At 43.6% G+C, this 21,090-nt stretch overlaps 1 protein-coding gene and 1 long non-coding RNA gene across 3 annotated transcripts in view; one reads left to right on the top strand and one right to left on the bottom strand.

Moving 5' to 3' along the window:
* The window catches only part of SYN3 (synapsin III), a 416,215-nt gene that overhangs the window by 184,997 nt on the left and 210,128 nt on the right, over positions 1-21,090 (top strand). The window lies entirely within an intron of this gene.
* The window catches only part of LOC144229923 (uncharacterized), a 6,997-nt gene continuing 2,634 nt past the window's right edge, over positions 16,728-21,090 (bottom strand). Inside the window, exons 2-4 of the long non-coding RNA XR_013334659.1 lie at positions 20,523-20,657; positions 18,958-19,009; positions 16,728-18,172 (exon numbers count right to left, since the gene is read on the bottom strand). This is a non-coding gene — a long non-coding RNA (uncharacterized LOC144229923). The remainder of the gene's footprint in view (positions 18,173-18,957; positions 19,010-20,522; positions 20,658-21,090) is intronic.

Genomic DNA, 21,090 nt, shown 5'->3' with positions numbered 1-21,090 from the left:
CTCCTCCCTCATTCCTTTCCCAGATTTCTACCCAGTGCTTCCCACACTCTGTTGCCCCTAGTGGATAATATGTCTTTCTCTCAAAACCCTAGCAGAGAATCTACAATCTGCACATCGTAAGTACTTACCAAATATTGAAAGAAGAAACTAACCATCGAATGGCAGGAAAACAAAGAGGGACGTAATCAGAATACTTTACAAATTTACCATTACAGACATTCTGAAATGAGCTTCTTAAACCCAGAAACTCAGTTAGATTCAGTGTCCACTCTTGTTCAATCCCAGGGATAATATGATTCAGAAGAGACCAGCAAGCCAGTTACAATTCCATCATCCTTGCTTTCAGTGAAATATTTAATTGTGACATAGGTTAGCACATTTTTATCAATGTGACCCCCATATTTTCCTCCTTACAATCATGGAGGGCTTTGTGTGAGGCTAGTTTCTCATCAGAATGTTGCTTTGGTGTGTATGGAGTCAGAACACAGGGATTGAGGTCATCATAAGTAAGGTCTTTCAACTGAAATGCTGTAGAGTTTTCCTCACTGAGGCAAAGGCTTTTCTAAAGGAGTAATGGTGCTCACACCCACTAGCAAGAGCCCCTCTCACTAGAAGGTGGCAATGTCAAGACACACACTGCCAACTTTCGACTATTTGGTCTTCCCATTTCTCTGCTCCAGACTTGCCACACTTCTCTTCTTTCACCCAGACTTTTCTCTGCACTAGTAATATTATAACCCATTTTGTTTCTGTGTTTTAGATTACAGCTACCACCAATGAGTACCTTCAGGTCAACTAATTTGGATTCTAGATTTTGAATGCTCCTCTTACTGTGTGTTGATTCGCTACCACAGAGAGCCAAGCACTTGCATGGTGTGTGAACTTATGGCTTCAGAGCTCAGGAGGCAGATAGCCTTCTTTCCAGGTTGTGGGTGGACTCTTCATTATCATTGCTCCACCAACAGTCTCTACTTGCCTCACAACTTGTCACAGTGTGATTATCAGTTCTTTGGAAGAAAGGGACAAGATTCGCCCCTTCCATCCCTGCTTCCTTCAGATATTCCCCCAGATACTGACTAAGTGTCCACTACTACATGGTAGGCACTAGAGATCTGACAGTGAAGAAGGCACAGACCTGCCCTCAAGGAGTTCCCAGTCTAGCAGGAGAGAAAGACATGAAAACAATAGTTGCTTGTACAGACTACAACAGGAGGATCGAGTGTGCCAGGAGAGAACTGTAGGTCACCAAATCCAGCCCTCTCATTTTGCAGATATAGAAAAACGCCCAAAGAGATGGGCTTCTACGTTGTCACATGGGATTATTGGCAAAGACGAGACAAGAAATCAGACCCTTTAGTACTGCATCATCCTTCCATAAATCCAGGTTCTCTAATTTAGTGTAAATAATTATTTCCCTGCCCTGTAACACGCACCAGAGTGGTAAGCTGAAAAAGGTTTCTAAGACATGAAAAAGGGAAAGGGGCTTACATTAGTTGAGTACCAACTATGTACAATGAAGTATTTTCTTCAATCCTCAAAACCCTTAATAATAAGTATTATTTTATTTTATGTCTGTCTTATAGTTAAGACAACTGAGGCAGAAACATTAACTAAAAAAAAATGCACTCCTAGGTACATTGCCACGTTATTTACAATAGCCAAGATGTGTAACCAACCTGAGTGTGCAATGATGGATGAATGGGTAAATTAATTGTGGTGTGGATATACAATGGAATATTATTCAGCCATAAACAAGAAAGAAATCTTGCCATTTGCGACTACACGAAAGGACCCTGAGGGTATTATGCTGAGTGAAACAAGTCAGATAAAGACACCTAACCATATCATCTCTCTTATATGTGGAATTTAAAAACAACAACAACAACAACAAAAAATAGCTCATAGATACAGGTAATGGGACATAGATATTGGGGGATGGGAAAATGGGTGAGAGGGATCAAAAGGTAAAAGAAAAGAAATCTGAGACTCAGAGAAGTTAAATTGCACATCCAATTTCTTTCAAGCAAGGAAGAAGCAGAGCTGTGATTCAGACCCAGGCGTCTCTTTAGAAACCAATAGTATTTCTGGAGACTGAAAGTCACTATACCCTTAGGGGCATCAGGATATTGGAAGTGCTAGTGATTTCCTCTTTGTCACTTGGGTTCTCTTTGAGAGCTCAGAGGTCTTGATCATTGTTGGAAACAAGCAGAAGGAGTCACAGGACCTCCCACCAAGGACCAGAGAGGGAGCTTTATCACCAGGCAGGTGAGATGCATCCCTTATTTCCCCTGGTTAGCAGTGGAGAGAAGGCAGGCAATTTGAGAGCAGGCAATTTGCAGGAGCGTAGGTGTGTCCTTTCTTACTCAGAATTTGGATGGATGCCACAGGAGCGTTACATTTGTATTACAAAGAAAGGGCCCAGAATCGAGAAGCAAGCTGATAGAATACTGATCAGTACGTGTTTAATAGCTATTGAATATGGCTTCATTTCCTCTTGAAATTTCAAGCATGAGATTGAGTCAATTTGCCAGGTTTTTCTTCTAGTTCTGCAACACAAAATATCTGGGTGACCATGAGTAAACCAGTGAACCCCTTTTCTTCAAATGTAAAAACAAGGGGTTGGATCTTATGATCTCTCGAAACTTCCAAGTGGAGTATTTTGGAAGGAGACTGACAAAGGGGTCAAGGACCAATGCCTGTGACATCGGTTAAAACTGGGTTTTAATCCGTCACTTTCTCATTGTGCTCTTGAACAAGTTTCTTATGAGCCTCAGATATCTAGTGGTAAAATGGAGGAGAGGTTCATACTTCATTGGATTTTCATCAGGATCATGGTGAGTGAGGCACTTGGCACTGAGGTGCCTGCACATAATAAATTCATGAGAAACTATATGTACCAGAGTGTGGCCCTATAGGTGTAGAGGTGAATGAGGCCTCTGCCTTCAAGCAGCCTATAGTCTAATGATCTGTATTGATTAAGGATGAGCATATTCCCTTATCCCCTTTGACCATGTAAGTAATCCCCAAAGAAAGGATGAGGTAAAAGAAGAGGAAAAGAAAACAAAAAATTGATAATAATCATTAATTCTTATAGCTACTGGGTGCCAGATTTTATCTTAAGCAGGTTGCATATATTAATTCATCCAGAAACTGTGAGGTACATGGAATTATCCTCACCATCCCTGTTTTCTTCAGCTGTGGAAACAAATATGCAGAGAGCTTATGCAACACTCAAGATGACATGGTCAGGGTTCTGTAGTGCTGGGATTCGATGCCAGAGCCATCTAGCCCAAGAGCCCATGCTCTCAACCACCCTGCCAGCCTGCCTCATCCCAGAGAAGGTGAGATTGAAGAAAATAACAAGGATGCAAAGGGCACGTGCCAGTGCCTGTCACCAGTAGGTCTTCTTTCCCAGAATGCCTTGTGCCCTCAGATCTAGGAATGTGAGAATATGAATCAGATGTGGCCCCTATCGGAGGAGACACTTAGTAAGAGCAGCCAGCACCTCACAGGCTCTCCTGGAGTATATAGTATTCAGTGGGTTCAGTGTGATTTCCAGCCCTCAGGAAGAGCACTGAAGCTCGTGAATCAGACCCCTTGTTCAAGTCCCATCTTGTCCATCTTCTAAGTTTCTCTCTAGCTTACATTTATTCTCTAAAAAGGGAAGACAAACATCTAATTTGCAGAGATATTTTCAAGGATTAAGTAATAACTAACACTGATTGAGCACTTCTTATGTGCCAGGCCCTGTTCTATGTACTTTATGGACATAAAGCTATTTAATTGTGCCAACTGTACAACATAGAGGCTGCTATTACCATGCCCATTTTACAGAAAGGAAAGCTGAGGCACAGAGAGTTCAGTAACTTGTCCAAGACCATACAGTTAGTAAGTGGTGAAACCAGAATCCAAAGTTCAGTGTCTGATTCTGTGCTTCCCACCACCTGTCTGTATTCTGATGGATGGTCAGAAACATTTTGTAAACACTAAACGGTACTGTTGCTCTGTTCTCATATCCATGTCTTAGGACTTGTTGATGCTGTTTCCTTGCCCTGGAGAGCCTTTCTTCCTCTCACCTGGCTACCTCTTCTTCATCCAGAGGGGTGAAGAGCAGGCTTCTGACACTGGCCTGTTGGAGCCAGCTCACACTGGCCTATGAGCACCTGGGTGTTAGATTTTCTAGAATTTTTCAGGTCAGTTATTAAACACAGCCATTATTAAAAATTTAATTATTTCAGCGTATAATCAAACAAATTATATTAATAACGTGGTAATGAATACTGAAAACTCATCACTTCCTAATGACTTCATTACATTATATTCTCACCTGTGGTCTTGAGGCTATTTCCAGCTACTGTATCTGTGCGGGGGGAGGGGGGTGGGGGTGTTGTACCATGGTGTGCTGCTACTCATTCTTCCCAACTCTGCACTCTAGTAACTTAACGCTAGCCATGATGCAAGTGTTTATACCACAACAGTCATTAGATGGCATCAATCAGGCTTCTTCTCCAGGACAGCCAGGTGGTAAATACCCACCCACATGCCACTGCCATTTCTCATTTGAGATCTTGGACAAGTGATCTTCCCATGCCTCAATGTTCTTATCTAATATAGTAATGACAGCGTTAGTACCTATCTCACAAGAGTTGTCATGAAAAGGATTAAGCGAAATGCCTGGCTCACAGTCAACCATCAATGCATCAATGGCCACTGTCAGTATTTATATTAAGACAATATTATTATGAGGCATCATCTCCTACACATAGCTTTTCCTTATACCCAAGATGGGTGAGCTCTGACTTGATAGTTACCACACTACGTTAGGTTGCTTGTTTCTGTAGCATTTTTCCTCTTTAGAAAGTAAGCTAATGACTGAGGCTAATTGAGTTTTCTCTTCTGAGCACTTACCACAATGCCTGACACTCAGTAGGTCATCCCATCCAAGTGCTAACCAGGCCAGACCCTGCCTAGCTTCCAAGATCAGACAAGATCAGGTGCATTCAGGGTGGTATGGCTGTGGACAGTAGGTCCTCAATAAACTGTTAGGAAAGAAAGAATTCAGTAGTGTCAAAAAAGGTCACTAAAAGTCAAAATTAGGGAAGTGCCTGGGTGGCTCAGTTGGTTAAGCATCCAACTTCAGCTCAGGTCATGATTTCACAGTTCGTGAGTTCAAGCCCCATGTCAGGCTCTGTGCTGATAGGTCAGAGCCTGGAGTCTGCTTCAGATTCTGTGTCTCCCACACTCTACCCCTCCCCTACACATGCTCTCTCTCTGTCTCTCTCTCAGAAGTGAATAAACATTTTTTTAATTTAATAAATAAAAAATAAACAAAAAAAGTCAGAATTAGGAAACTTGGAAGCTTCTCTAATCACATTACAAACTTTTAAGATGTTCTTCTCCACATCCAAGCATTAGTGGAATATTCTGTTTGGAGTTCATGCCTTGGGAGTACCTTATAAATGAGATCATTTTAGAATTTCAAAAACTAAAAGCCCCCTAACTTGGTGCACAGGCAGACCCACCACACACTGAACTCTGTTTTATAGTGAAGTACTCAGTGTGTGTGATATGAAGCCCCTATGACAGTTTCAGTGTGTCAAGTAGGATATGACCAGTAACTTTCCAAAGCACTTGAAGGTAGCTGGAACTGCCTCTGCCTCAAGTATGTAGGAGAAAAAGAAAAAAAAAAAGATCTTGATGTCACATCAACAAACTCTGAAAGAGATTGCACATACCTGGAGTGCTTTTCAAGGCCTGGGAGCCAGTGATTGGAGGCAATTTCAGGGGGAAAGGAGGGGAGAGGCTGAAGGCATGTTGAAAAATCATTTTTTGTCTGTTGTTCCTTTGTATGAACCGGTTGCTGGCTTATGCAACGCCCAGTAATTAAAATGGCTGGAATGCTTTGCATTTTTACAGCAACGTGAAGGCGGCTTGGAGGTCTGGAGCTAGAGCCAGATGGAGGGGGGCCCAGCGATCCTACCCTGGCTGCCCCTTGGCCTGGCAGAGGTGGCTGGCATCTGCCTTGGGTTGAAGAAGTGGCAGGAAGGAGGGAGGAAGTCAAGCACTTAGGAGTAGCTGCCACTATTCCCCCACCTCTCCTTAGCAGGTGCATCCAGGTGCACCGCCTCTAGAATGAAGATATGCACAGGCCACCCACCTTCTAGAAGTCTATAAGGATTAGTGGTGATGCCTAGGAATGATAAACAATGATAAAGCTATCCTTTATTAAATATCTACGCTGTACCGGGTCCTGCACTAACAACATTGCATATGTTATCTGCCTTCACACACACAAAATCAGATCATGTCACTCTTCCGCTTAGAACTCTGTGGGTCCCTAGTGCATTTTAAATGAATTCAAATGCCTCACCCTTGCATACCTGGTGTGCTACGTCCCTGCCATCACTGCCCTCATATCCCCTGCTCTCCCTCAAGCTTCCCATGTTCCCATCACGCTGGGAACATGCTGTCACCAAGCCAAGCTCACTCCCTGCTCCAGGGCCGCCCAGCCTCCTCCCTAGACTTTCCCCACGTCTTGCCAGCACCAGTTTCTTCTTACTCATCTTCCAGCTTAAATGTTTGTCACCTTCTCAGAGACGTCTGCCACAGCCTCAGTAGCACAGCCATCCCCAGTCACTCCTGTCTCCATCGTCAAAATTTTTTCAGATTTTTTTTTTTCAGTACTTATCACTATCTGGAAAAACCTTGTTTGTTTACATGTGTATTTACTGCATTTTCAACTGGAATGGAAGGTTCTTGAGGACAGGGCCCTCATCTATCTTGTTCACTGTTGTATCTGTAACACCTAGATCCGTGTTTAATAAATATCCGTCAGGATAATAGATCTTTACAACAACCCAGAAAGCTAGACATCATTGTCCTCATCTTCCAGATGCAAAAATTGAAGTCCAGGGAGGTTAAGTCACTTGCCCAAGGTTATCCCATAGGAATTGATGTCACCAAGTTCTGTCTAACTCCAAAATCCATGTTTTAGGATAAGTATGCACAACCTTCCCCACTGGACTACTTTAGAATATAGTGGAAAGATGGTATATTTCAAGAGAAGGAACCAAGACTCAAGGCTAACCATTAGCCCTTTTATAGTATAATGAAGGTGGCACCAAGAAATGAGAATGTAAGTACTTGATGGAAACACACAACTCTGGTCTTCTTCTAATCTAAGTTCTGCCACCTGTGTGAACTTGGCTGAGTTAATTACCCTCTCTGGGTGCTTTTTTGGAATGTGCAGAGAATTTTTCCTTCTGCTTTCCCGGGGGACAATTATATGAAAGTGTGTTAAGCCCCAGCACTCAAATGTCCCTCTCCTGTCCTGGGATGGGGAGGCTGGTATGTTGCATGGATCCCTAGAGTGGAAGCCATACCTTGGGGGAAGGATGCTCTCCCTGACCATGGGCATGATCCAGCCTGGAGGTAACTTCAGGAGGAAGCAGCTGGATGGAGAAGTTGGCTTTTAAAGCTTTTGGGAGTATTAGAAGATGGGCAGGCAGGGTTAAATGAGGGTGTCATCACCACTGCTGTCATTGTTCAAGCATTGCCTCCCTGTGAAATCCTGACTGCGTGCGCTGCCAGGCCTTTTAGGTCCCAGAGTCGGCCCCAACATAACCCCCACTCTGACTTCATTCTCACTGAGCAGGGCCTGTACCTTCCTCATCATGACACAAATTGCAGCTTCTTCCCACCATTGGCTTTTTCTTTTTTAAGTTTATTTATTTTGAGGGAGAGAGAGAGCGTAGGGGTCGGGCAGAGAGAGAGAGAGAGAGAATCCCTAGCAAACTCCATGCTCAGCACAGAGCCAGATGTGGGAATTGATCTCATGAACTGTGAGATCATGACCTGAGCCAAAATCAAGAATCAGATGCTTACCTGACTGAGCCACCGAGGCACCCCCCCAATATTGACTTTAAAATATTTTTTAATGTTTATTTTTTTATTTTTGAGAATGAGAGAGAAACAGAATACAAACAGAGGAAGCTAGAGAGAGAGGGAGACCCAGAATCCGAAGCAGGCTCCAGGCTCTGAGCTGTCCGCACAGAGCCCAATGCGGGGTTTGAACTCTGAACCATGAGATCACGACCTGAGCCGAAGCTGGACGCCTAACCAACTGAGGCACCCAGGCACCCCGGCCCACCATTGGCGTTTTAAAGGGCATTTTACTGGGTCGACTGGGTAGCTCAGTCGGTTAAGCGTCTGGCTTCAGCTCAGGTCATGATCACATGGTGTGGGTTCAAGCCCCACGTCAGGCTCTGTGCTGGGACAGCTCAGAGCTTGGAGCCTGTTTCAGATTCTGTGTCTCCCTCTCTCTCTGCCCCTCCCCCACTCGTGATCTGCTTCTCTCTGTCTCAAAAATAAATTAAAAAAAAAACAAAAAAATTTTTTTAAAATAAAGGGCATTTTATTTTGATGTAATTCCAACTTACAGAAAACTTGCAAGAATACTTCAAAGAATTACCAGATACCTTTCACCCAGATTCCTCATACATTAACATATACTGCATTTCCACTTTCCTCCTTCACTTCTACCTCCCCTCTCTCTCACACACACTTACACTTACACGCACGCACACACACACACACACACACAACTTAAGAGTAAGCTGCAGACTTGATGCCTTTTTACCTCTAAATATTTCAGCATTCATTCCCTAAAGGCAAGGTCACTATCAGCTTTTGAAGTACGGAGCAGCTCAGCCCCTGGGGCTTGCATTCCAAACTCCAAGTCTACCTGTTACTAACTGTATGCATTTATGCAGAAGATTTCACTTCTCTGGACCTCAGTTTCTGCATCTATAAATTGGGGGCACTAAGAGCTACTAACTCATAAGGCCAATGTGAGAATTAAATGAAATACCCTATTTTGAGGGCTCAGCACTGTACTTGGAACATGGAAAGTACACAGTAAGTAAATAGGACTGTGTTTTGCTAGAATGCTTTCTTTTTTTCTCTTTTTTTTTTATTCTTTGAAGTGGTTTAGATTCCTTGGCTTTCTCCTTCTCCTTCAGGCCAATTCTCACAGGAAAAAGCAAGACAGGTTCTGTCATTTCATTCACCCCTTATTTACTGAGCACCCATGCTGGGTCTGCCCTGTTCTGGGTGCTGAGATACAGCAGCAAACAAGACAGATGCATTCAGTCCCTGTCCTTAGAGCCTGTATTTGCATGGCAGAGACAGACAGTAGACATAGAAACAAATAGATGAACCATTTCAGTTGTGAATGCAACGAAGAGGATAAAACCGAGTTACTGGGAGTGGAGAGCATCCAGGGAACTCCTTTGGTCAAGGTAACCAGAGAAGACTTCTCAGATGGGTAAAACTTCTGCTAGATATTTTTCATCTAAGAAAGCACCTTCTGGGAAGATGTCGGACACAATTTAACTGCTCAGTAGATGTTTTTCTCATGATCACATTCATGATGGGATGCATGAGAGCTAAATATTCCCATAAGAACATAATAGTAGGAGCATATCCTTCTCTACCTCTTGTTTGGAGCCACGCACTTTCTGTATGTTATCCCCTTGGCCTTCCTGAACTCCTGGTGAAGCAGGTGTCATTAGCCTCATTTAATAGGTAAGGAGACTAAGGTTCAGAGAAGTAAGTTCATCTGCCCAAAAGCAAAGAGAAAGTAAGGAGGAGCCCTCTGACAGCATATAGCTCCAATACTCCACGATGTCAACCTCTTACTCCTCACAAGTGAAAAAATGGCAGGTTTTAATTGAGGAAAGAGTGCTGCACTAATGTTGGAAGGCACAGTTCAACTCAGGCTTTTTTATTTATGAGCCGTGGAGTCTTGGCTTAACCCTCCATAACACAGAGAAGCACTGTCTGGTCCCTCGCATCCCCCTCCAGTGGTAACAGGTGAGTCCACCTGTTATTGTTTTGTTTTGTTTTTTGTTTTGTTGTTTTCTTAGTTCCTCTGACTCCTCTTTAAAGGAGAAAAGTTACACAAAGAGGGAAGAGAATTAGGAGGAAAACAGATGAGCTGCAAGTATCACCTGCCCCTGGTAGTCATTCCTGGAGCCAGAGAGCAGGTCTGCCTTGAAGGGTGACATGACTCCTCTATCTCATGACATTCAGCCCAGGGTCTGCACAGTACATGCTCAAGGCCTGCTCTTGTATGAACAGGTTCCTTTGTTCTCTTAAGCCAATTAGAAAAGCTGTGATGTTATTTCAGGACCACACCTCCTACAGCGTGCAAATGATTCCCCCTGTGATATGCTGTTTTATTTCAGAACCCTATTTCAAGTAAGCCATTCTCTCATTAGAGAGTTTCCAATGTCGGGTGAATGTGGGAGAGCTATTGCTGTGACTAGTTGACCGTTTTAGTTGTCTGTTGCTGTACGACAGTATTATCCCACACTTAGTGGCTTGCTTAAAAGAACACTCATGGATTCTGTGGGTCAGGAGTCCAGGCTTGGCTTTGCTGGGTCCTCTGCAAGGCTGCAGTCAAGACGTTAGCAAGGGCTGCAGTTTCATCCGGGACTCCACTGGGGAAGAATCCACTTCTTTGTTCCCGTGATTGTTTTTCACATTCAGTTCCCAGTTTCTCTCTGGCTATGGGCCGGAAGTCACCTGTAGGTCCTTGCCATGTGACTCCACAGGCAGCTTACTGTGTGGCACTTCTTCAAAGCCAGCAGGGAAGCATCTCCTCCGAAAATGGGCTTTGCAGTCTTATACAGTGTGGTCACATGGACATAATAACATACATCCTGTCACCTTTGCCATATTCTGTTGGCGTAAAGCTTTTTGTAGGCCCCGCCCACACTTGGGGGTGGGGAGGGATTATGCAAGAATGGGAATACCAGGATCATGGGAGCCACATTGGCTCACCCTCCAAACAGAGTGATCAGAATGTTGAAAGCCCTAGAAACCATGGAGTATGGAGAACAGTTGAGGCACTTGAAATACTTAACCTGAGAAAGAGGAAATAAGGTTAACAAACAACTGAGGATTTTTCATATATTGGTTCCCTTAGCCCTCATACACCCTATAAGGTAGATACTATTATCATCCCCATTTTAAAGATTAAAAAAAAAAAAACTGAGGCACAAGTAGTTCAAGCAACACATCAAGGTGGCACAGTTAGTGAATAAATAGTATTGCTGGGAATTGAACCCAAGCAGCTTGCCTCCAAAGTTCATGCCCAGCAAGGACAGTCCTTAGAAGATGAGGTTGAGTTTTCCCCCAGAGACACTAGTACCAAAGGCTAATAGCTATTAGGTGGTGGATTGGGGGCTTATGATGATAAAAAGCAAGTAATGCTGTGAGTTCAACACTTTTGTTTTCTTCTTGTTCTTTTTTTAAATGTGATTCACGTACTTTCAGAAAATTTCAGATTTCTAGCTTCTCCTGAAACACCAGAAGCTCTGAGTCCACATTCCCACAGCATAAGTAGCAGGTGCTGAGGAGCACCTGTCCAGGTTAAACTAGGCAAATGTGCACACCACAGTCCCCACCACTCCCTCTTGCATCTTCAACTGAGGCTGCAGGTCTGTTATTTCTCACACTGACCTGTTTCAGGATCCCACACTGCACCATAAACTCCCAGGCCAGGCATTCAGGAAATATAAACTGTGGTCACAGGAGGAAGCAAAGGAGGAGGTAGGCCTTAGTGACTATGAGAAGCTCAGCTAGCATAAAAAGGGAGCCACAGGACAGAAGTGTTGGGGGCTCAGCCTCTGCTGGAAACTGAGACCAAGCTCCTCACCTCACTGGGTCCTCAGCTCCCTTACCTATATAATGGGAGACAGTTCTGGTCCTACGAATCCTTGGGACAATCCAGTGAGATCCTGGATAATAGGACTAACTCCTAAACAGCCTTTAGGGCCCAGATCTGTAGCCTAAGGGAAGCCAGGTTTTTTGTGTTAGAATGACAAGACCTGAAAACCCATTTGTTTTCCTTCCTATTCTGGAATTTTCCTTCAGAAATACTTGTAAAGGGGGGGAAAAAACCCAACCTTTGAGAAAATAGGAAGGGAGGACTCCTAGAGAGAAAACTTCTCTGTGAGGTAAGGAGTTCTTTGCTTTATTGTTCTATTTAAAAAAAGAAAGCTATTCTTCAAGAGAATGAAAGGGGAAAGGAGGGAGAGAAGCATTTTCTGCTGCAGATCTATTCAGAACTTTAAATCTCTGCCCAAGAATCCCAAGGCATCTGCCGGAGAAAGGAAAATGCATGAGAAAAGGAGTTGGGAAACCCTTAAATAGCAATTGTGCCTTGGTCCTGCCTTGACCCATCAACAACAATAAAGATAGCTAACACTTAAGTAGCCCTTACTATGTGCCAGGTACTAATAGAAGGATTTTATTATTGATTCTTTAAAGCTCAACCCAGCCCTGTGGGGTAAACACATTATCATAATCCCATTTGATAGGTAGGGAAATTGAAACCCAGAGAGGTTAGGTAATTTGCCCAAAGCCACACAGCCCATCCACGACAGAGCCAGGATTCCAGTCCTTGTAGTCTTGCTGTAAGACTTATGCTCTTAACCATGACCTAGTTGGACCTTCAAGCACTGATTGAGCAGGTGCATGGGAAAGGCATCATGCTAGTTACCAGGGGAGTAAGAAGAAGGAAAAGGAGACATGAGGAAAGAGTAAGACCCTAGTTGAGTCTTCCAAGCTAGTCCACTTTCTGGCTATAGGACCCCAGACAAGACTATGAGCAACTGAGTCTTGCGGGTCTTTGTAGTTTCAGTGCCTTATACAATCAAAAAACAGTTTATAGAAGGAGGGAGTAAGAGAGAGAAAAAGGAGGTTGGGAGGGAGAAAGAAAAGAAATAGAAGCAATAACTAATAATAGCGGCTAGGTCTTATCAAGTGTTTGTTAGGCCAGGTACGGCTAAGTGCTTTACCCACATTATAGCATTTTATTCTCATAATAACACTCCTATCATTAATATTATTGCTTCCATTTGAAAGATAAAGAAACTGAGGCACAGAAAGTTCAGTAGCTTTTCCGAGGTCATGCAGCTGGTAAGTTGGAGAGCCAGGATTCTGTCCAGCTAATGTAATTGTAACGCCCAGACTCCTAGCCGGTAATGAAAACAGTAAATACTTGAGGTCAAGGTGTAATTCCTCCCATTTGCAGGGTTCTTGGTGGATTACAAAACTCTTTGTGGTGAGGTTTCCAAGGGTGGGGATGAGGACAGAAATTTCTGGCGATTTCTGGTGAGACTCAGCCAGCGATTCTTAGCTAACATTTAGGTGTAAGATGCCAAGGATTGCAGAGCTGTGAAACAGAAACCAGAGCAGCCGATGGTGCACTTCTCAAAGGCCAGTAGCGTCCTTGTCCACTCAGGCACAGGTCCATCTTGCACGGCAATGCTCTGGTCATCTGTAGTTTTTATCCCTCAAGACATACTCTTGTGACTCCCATCTCATTTGCTTCCTCATCCTGTCCCCCACCCCCACCCTGGGCCAACTGCAGCCCATGCAATTTCAGCCCAGTTCAGCAAAGCACAAACCAGTTGCAGTGTTCCATACCAGTGAGCTGGCAGCTGTTTAATTTGCACCCAGGCAGGTAAGCAGGGGAAAACAGAATTCAGGGCAGAAAGCTTTAGGAGTTCGGTCATGGCATGGCATTTCATTCCTGTGTCAGACTCAGCAATGCTGAAAGCTGAACAGAGGTTTGCACAGCCTTACCTTAAGAGGGAGCTCTATGTTCCGACTCCCTCTGCCATGTTTCACTCCTCTGCCCTGGCTCTCCCATTGCAAAATGGAGCCACCAGTACTTGCCCAGCCTGACCATTGCCAGTGCTGATGATTGAAGGAGTTGATAGAGATGACACCACAATTCTAAGCTGCAAAATTATGGCTGGTAATACAGCTGGTAGTATTTTTTCCTATTTAATGCATTTCCTGGAGAGGCAGAATGTCTTGAGCAGGAAAGCACAGCGTGAAGGTCACATAGACCTGGGTTTGGTTCCCAGCTCTGCAGCTATGTGCCCTTTGGTAAGTCATTATGCTTCTCTGTGCCAGGGTTTCCTCTCTCACCAAGTGGGAATAACAATACCCACTTAAGAGAGTTGCTGTGAAGATTAACTAAGACAGCACCCAGCTCATGGAAGAAATTTAATGAAGAGCAACTAGTACTTCCTTGCCTTACATCCCTAGTTCTCTACTATTGTCCTCCTCTTGTGCAGCCTTCTCTGACCTCCAGCACCAAATCAGAATCCACTGTTACAAACCAGTACCATGTATCAATTTTTTTGTAGTATGCATCACATTGTACATTTATTTGGATGATTATTTGACTAACATCAGGCTCCTTCACTAGCCACATGGAGGCAGAGACTGTGTCTGTCTTGGGCCACTACCATAACCCCACTGTCTAACACAGGCTTGGCACATAATAGGTGCTCGGTAAATATTTGTAGAGTAGATTAAGGAAGGAAATTAGCAACCCAATAGACTGGTATATTCCATTTATTTGCAAGGGAGTGTTACAAATAAGCTTTTGCTGTTAATAATGAAAGTCCCAGAGTCTGTTGATTATTTCCTTTTTAAGAAATAATTAAAGCATGCTCAAGATTATCTGTATAATGGCATCATCCTCTTTTGCATTTTTTTACCTGTTTTTCTCTTGGGTGGGGCTGCAGTTAAATGCAAGCCCTGGGGATTCCATTCCACCCAGCGTAAACCCATGAGAATCTCTCCCACAGGAATGTCATTTGTCATTGAGTCTGATGGAAGCAGAAAGTTAAAAAATGTGGTCTTACATCACAGTCCCCTTTGCTTGTACTCTCTAGAAAACTGGTCTAGAAAATTGGAGACAAGAATGGCCTGTCTCTCCCTCAGATAGCGGAAACATTGAGAAGTTAATGCTTTTGAGATTCTGGGGTGAAAGCATGGAATTATCTGCTTCCTGCCATAAAACTTCCTGCCTTGAGATGCTGCTTATCAAACCATTAACCCTAATGTGTCTTGACTAGCCATGACCTGATAGGAGAAAGGCATTTTCCTCTTGATCTGGCAGCCTGCAGACCTCTAATATAGCACGTATCACCCTCCTTTGTAATAATTTACTGTTTCCCACAGGTTTTAGGCAGCATCCCCATGAACTTTTTATCCAACAGTTAACTTTCAGCACATTATGTAGCATAAAAATTTTAACCAGCAAATTAAATCCACAAATTCATGGACATTATTGCTTAGATAAACCCAGAGCTGGCACATAATGAGAAAAAAAAAAAAAAAGATGAGTCAATTCAAAGAAAATGCAAAGTAAATATTAATAGTAAACTGTTACAAGAAAATAGCAGAAATACAAGAAAATAGCAGAAATGAAAAGCTAATGTGTGAGTTTCAGGATGGCTGCAGTTATTTATTTACTTGCCTCTCTTCCCATTAATTTGTGAATTTCTTTGCGTGGAGACTGTCTTTTGTTCTTTACATCTCAAGCACTAGCACAATCCCTGACACATAGGAGCTCAACAAATTCGGTAAATGTGGGTGTGGATGACTGAATGGTAGGACAGGCTTGGCCTCTTGGGCTCCAACAAATTTACTGAGGTTGGGGTCTCCCCAGGGCATTGGGAGCAATAGTATTGGTGTATAATAATAATCGGTAGAAGGAGGATCAGGCTGGCTCCGGACCATGAAATGAAAGCTAATGTGCTCAGATGCCAGCTTCCCTCTTCTTGGACTCTCCCCACCAGACAGAATTCCCAACTGCCTGGAATGAAGGAGGAGCTGAGAGCACCAAAATCCACAGGTACTTTGGACAGAACACACTAGCTATGTGGCCTCGGATAGGTCACTGAATATCTACTTCTCTGTGAACTAAAGGAGTCATTACAGTGAAAGAAATTGTATAATTCTGGGAGGGGTTAGTCTGAATTTGAAAAGTACAGGGAAGGCAGGTCAGAGGAGGTGCTAATGAGCTCACAGCCAGGCTCAGGGTTGAAGAACTGATGCCTTGAAGTCCAATGATCAACTGCAGAGTCAGCATGATGGGGGGCTTTAGGGGGACATCTGTGAGGTCACTCATGGACATTTCTGCCCATGGATCTAGAAACTTCCCTGTGTATGTTCCAGGGGGCAGGGGGTGGCTTCTATTGCTGGGGTCCCCCATGTACCTCAGAGCAGTGGCCAGGGCAACCTCACCATGCCCAGCCAGGTAAGCAGATTTGCTTCTGCTTTGAATTCTTATACCTCCACCAGGACTGCACTTTATAGTTAACCAAACACTTTTCTTGTCCTCTGTCTCATCTGATCCCCATGGGACCCCAGAGGAGGCCACTTAGGGTAGTGCAGAGGGAAGGGGGGGAACCAAGGCCGTGTGGCTTAATGGAAAGAGCACCATTGTGGGCAGAGAGCTACCCCACAAGGTGGCCCAAAAGGTGGAACTTGGAGCCAGACCCCTGTGTTCAAAGGTCACCTCAACAAGGTGCCAGCTGTGTGACCTTAGGAGAGTTAGATCTCTTCTCTGGGCTACAGGTTTCTCATGTATAAAATGGGAAGAAAACAGTATCTGCCTCCCAGAGTTGTTGTGAATACTGAGTGAAAACTCTCTGGCACATAGTAAGTGATCAGATTTTATTACCTCCTGGTTACTTTGAAGATTTATTAAGATAATGGATGTGTTCATTTCCTAGAGCTCCCACAACAAAATACCACAAACTGGTACCTTCAAACAATAGGAGTTTGTTCTCTCATATTTCTGAAGGCCAGAAACCCAAAATCAGGGTCTGGAATCAAGGTGTCTACAGGGCTGAACTCTCTCTGGAGACTCTAGGGGAGAATCCCTTCCTTGCCTCTTCCAGTTTCTGGTTGTCGCCAACACTCTTTGGCTTGTGGCTTCATCTCCCCTACCTCTGTTTCTATCTTCACGTGGCCCCCCAGGAGGAGGCTGACACATGCACACGTGTGCTCATGTGTGAGTGTTAGTCCTTCCTTGGCCTTCCTCTAATAAGGATCCATGGGATGACATTTAGAGCCCACCCAGGATAATCTCTCTGTCTCGAGATCCTTAATTTAATCACACCTGCAAAAACCCTTTTTCCAATAAGAAACCCTTTACAAGTTTTGGGGATTAGGATGTGGATATCTTTGGGAGATCATTATTCAGCCTATCACATGGCCCTTTACAAAGGTTGCTGACCCTGTTCTAGAATGGTAGGTAAGCCACTCCCAGACTGATCAGCACCCACCCTCTGATCTGCCTTCTGGATACCCCATGTCTCATTCTACACCTGCATCTGGCCCACACCAGGATTCACCATTTTGTAAACATTTCCAAGGACTGCCTATGTCTTCCTCACTGCCCCCACTCTTTGCAAAAAAAAATAATAATAATAATAATAAAACAACACCACATCTGCAACATATTTTGACCTTGTGGTCTTACTTTTATCTCTTCCAAAGCCCTGCACTGTCTTCAGGGACAGAAAGAATGAGAAAGGTCTTTAGCAATCAAGTTCTGTTTTCTAGTATAGGACCCTTTCTTTATCTTATTTGGCATGCTCAGTGGCCTTTCCAGATACCCCGGAGGATTTTGCCCCATCCTCTCTGGACTGAAAGTTCTCTCCAGACACCCTAGTCCATCCTTCCCAGCAAACAACTACCCTTCCCAAGGTGAACCGCCTCAAGCAATAGCTCACTAAGAAATATACTCTACTTCCCCTTTCAAAGTCTGGTCATGGGAAGAGATGTTAGTTTTTGGGTGTCCTCCTTGGCTGGTAAAACTAGCACAAGCATGGTGATCAGTGAATGTTTGCGGTAGGATGAATGAATACCTCACAAACCCACGGGTTCTCCATGTGGACTGGACATCCTTTTTGCATACTCCACAAACTTGAAAAAGAACAGAGGACATTGTTCATCTTTCCATAGGGTACTTGAAATGGCTAATCATGTACACTGAGTAGGGGCATCAGTTCTAGGGATCAGTGTGTCATGTGATCCTCCCCTGTAAGGGAGGCAGACAGATGATGTTATTCATTTTTCAGAAGGGAACCTGAAGCTCAGGAAGGTCAAGTAACTGGCCTCACATCAGTAGATGGCAGGGTTGGTCCTGGAGCCCATTCCCCACTTAGTATTGTTTCTGCTGGCCTGGGCAGGGTCCATGGTGTAACAGAGCAGCCCTGAGTCCTCAAACTAATAGTCTTATTCCTCTCCAGACATGTTCAGATGTGGTATATTCCAGTCACCTTTCCACCTGATGGCAAAATCAGAGGAAACATAATGTCATGTGTAGTAGGAAGGCAAGATCAATTTTGAACACATGTTGAGTGCCTGTGGGTTTAAATGGCCATGAAACAGATTATATGTGTGATCTTGAGCTTAGGAGAAGGTATGGGATAAAGGTAGAGTCATCAGCAAAGAGGAAGTCACTGAAAATGAGAAAGTAGGTGGAAAGCCCAAGAAATGAAGTATAAAGAGAAAAGTATAAACTTGGGAAACACCTCTGGTTCACGGGGTGGAAAGAAAAAAGGATTCATCAAAAAAGGCAGATAAAGGTGCTGAAAAATTAGATGAAGCATACTCTTCCTGAAGCCTATAAATGAGACAGTTCAGTGGAAAGGAGAGAAAATCATTCAGGGAAGCAAAGGAGAAGGAGAAAGTCTTCTGGGTATGCCCAGAAGGAAGCTGGTACTGGATTACCTCAGAGCACTTAGTAGAAATGAAAAGAAAAGGAACTTGTGAGCAAAATATAAAGGGCATGAACGAAAAGACCCAAGAGAGTTATGTACAAATAATAGGAGCTTTGGAAAGAGAAAAAGGAGTTACTGGAAGAGAAGGGATACTTTAAAGATAAAATAGAAGAAAATGTTCCTGAACTAAAGAAAGACCTGAGTCATCTGATCAAAGGGTTTCTCTGAGTCCTGGAAAGATTAATGACGAAATAAATACAACGACAAAATCTGATGATAAGTCTGAGCTGCAGAGTAAAGAGAAAAACCTGAAAAGTATTCAGAGAAAGGGAAATTACAGGCTACTTACCAAAAAAAGGGAAGGAGACTGGCAATAGACCACTCATCTGCAACACTGGAATCTGAAAGGCATTGGGACAGTTTTCTCAGGCTGAAAGAAATATATATTACACAGGATTCCCTTGCCCAACCACAATGTCATTGATTTTAGAGGGGCTCTATCTAACATGCAAGGACTCAAGGTATACCATCCATATACTCTTTTAAAGGGAATAACTTAGGGATGTACTCTAGTGAAATGAAAATTCAACCAGAACAAAGATCTCAAAATGAGGAAAGAACAAACATACAGATAAATGTGTATGTGTGCATGTACATGTGTGTGTGTGTCTGTGTGTGTGTCTGTGTCTGTGTGTGTACGTTTTAAAAAGTCACCAGCAATTCTTTGAGAGCACAAACCTAGGAAAGCAGTGGGATCAGAAGCTGGGTTTCAGGGGGGTGTAAAAGCAATAGCAAGAGAATACTCATTGAAGAAATATGAAGATAAAACAAGAAGGGAAGATTATTTAAGAGAAAAAAGAATACTTGACTTTCTTTATAAAAGCAAAGCTCAAGGATATTTGTAGGCAGGGGAAAGGAGTTGTGAACAGGCATAGGTGGAAAGTGTTCAAATATGACAGTCCTGAAACACAGTAGGAACTAAGTCATCGCTGATGATTTGAGAATAAGATCCCTTCTATTATGGACAGCACATGCCTTTGACTAGCTTGGATTTGAGAAGGAAAGAGAGATACTGAAATGGTCAGAAGAAGGAGAAACCAAGAAGGAGTGGGAGAGGGGAGAGAGGAGAAAGAAATCATTTTCTACAGATACCCAAAGATCTATCATAACTGCACACGTAAGGCATGTACGTTTACAAAACCTTAGATTGTGAGTAATTTGTTCTGTGAGTGCTCTGCAAGACAAGCAAACAGTTCTAACAAATTTTAACTTGATAAATGAACAATGTCTTACATTATGAGTAGTATGTGACACCGAATGTCATATGATCACAACTGATCCAATGGTTCTTGAAATTTGCTTTAATATACAAGTGCTTTGGATTACAAGCATGTTTCCAGAAGGAATTATGCTCACAAGCCAAGGTTTTACTGTATTTTAGTATACGTGTACTTAATTCTGTAATCTAGGAGTGTAGACTAGTTCCAGTTGATGCATCATCCAGCTGGGGTTATTACCCATAGCCACATAGCTAGAGTGACCTCTGAATGAAGGGTACAAAGGACTGATCAGGTTTGTTTGTTTGTTTGTTTGTTTGTGGAAGGACTAATTAAAGCATATCCGGAAGTCATGGGCTGGGTACCTGAGGAATAGCATCAAGACATTTGGTTCTCAGTGGTACATGTACGCAAAAGTAGGGGAGCCCCATAGAGACTGAGATGTGAATCCAGGACAAAATCGGGTAACTTTATAAATGACATAGCACAAGGATGAGGCTGGCTACGTGATGCATTGGGCATGACCTTATGAAGTGCAAGGATTCAAATCTTGGCTCTCACACACCGTGGGAGCTTGAGAGAGTGATTCCACTTCTCTGAGCATCAGCTTCCTCGTCTATAAGAGGATAATACACACCTTGCAGAGCTTTTGGAAGATCGCATACATTCAACAGATTGTTTTGGAAGGTCCACCATGTGCCAGGCATTGTTCCCAAGGCTGGAGGTTCTTTAGTAAAGAAGACATTTTGTATTTCTCCTCGGAGTTTCCATTCTAGGTGATTGTGAGAAGGAAAACAAGAAACGCTGCCTTTGGCATGAAAAGAGCAAAAGGTGCTCAAGAGGTCTCACTTCCGCCCTAGCCCTTCCCATAGTGGCTTTCAGAAAGGCCCCATTGTGCACCCACACCCCTAGCCCTTCTCTCAGTGGCTCTGAATACCTCCCCCAGGCTCTAGACCACAAAGATGCAACCTTCCCTGAGTTTGAGAAAAAAATCCTTGAAAACCAAGCTCTCCCATTTGGATAAGGAGCTGGAGGAGGAAGCCCAGTGCTTGGATCCCCTGGGGCCCCAGGACCCAAGTCCCAAGCCCAGCTTGTAAAGGATCACACTCTACTGGTTCCCTCTCCCGGACATTCTTCCCCATGGCCTGTGTTTGATGCACGAGCTCTAGTCACTTAAAAATACAGGATCACGAAAAACACAGGAT

The sequence above is a fragment of the Crocuta crocuta genome, unplaced genomic scaffold (assembly GCF_008692635.1).
Source record: "Crocuta crocuta isolate KB4526 unplaced genomic scaffold, BGI_CrCroc_1.0 scaffold193, whole genome shotgun sequence".
In the NCBI taxonomy this organism is placed as follows: domain Eukaryota; kingdom Metazoa; phylum Chordata; class Mammalia; order Carnivora; family Hyaenidae; genus Crocuta; species Crocuta crocuta.
The sequence above is the reverse complement of the archived record's forward strand: the minus strand, read 5'-3'. Positions and strand labels throughout refer to the sequence as shown.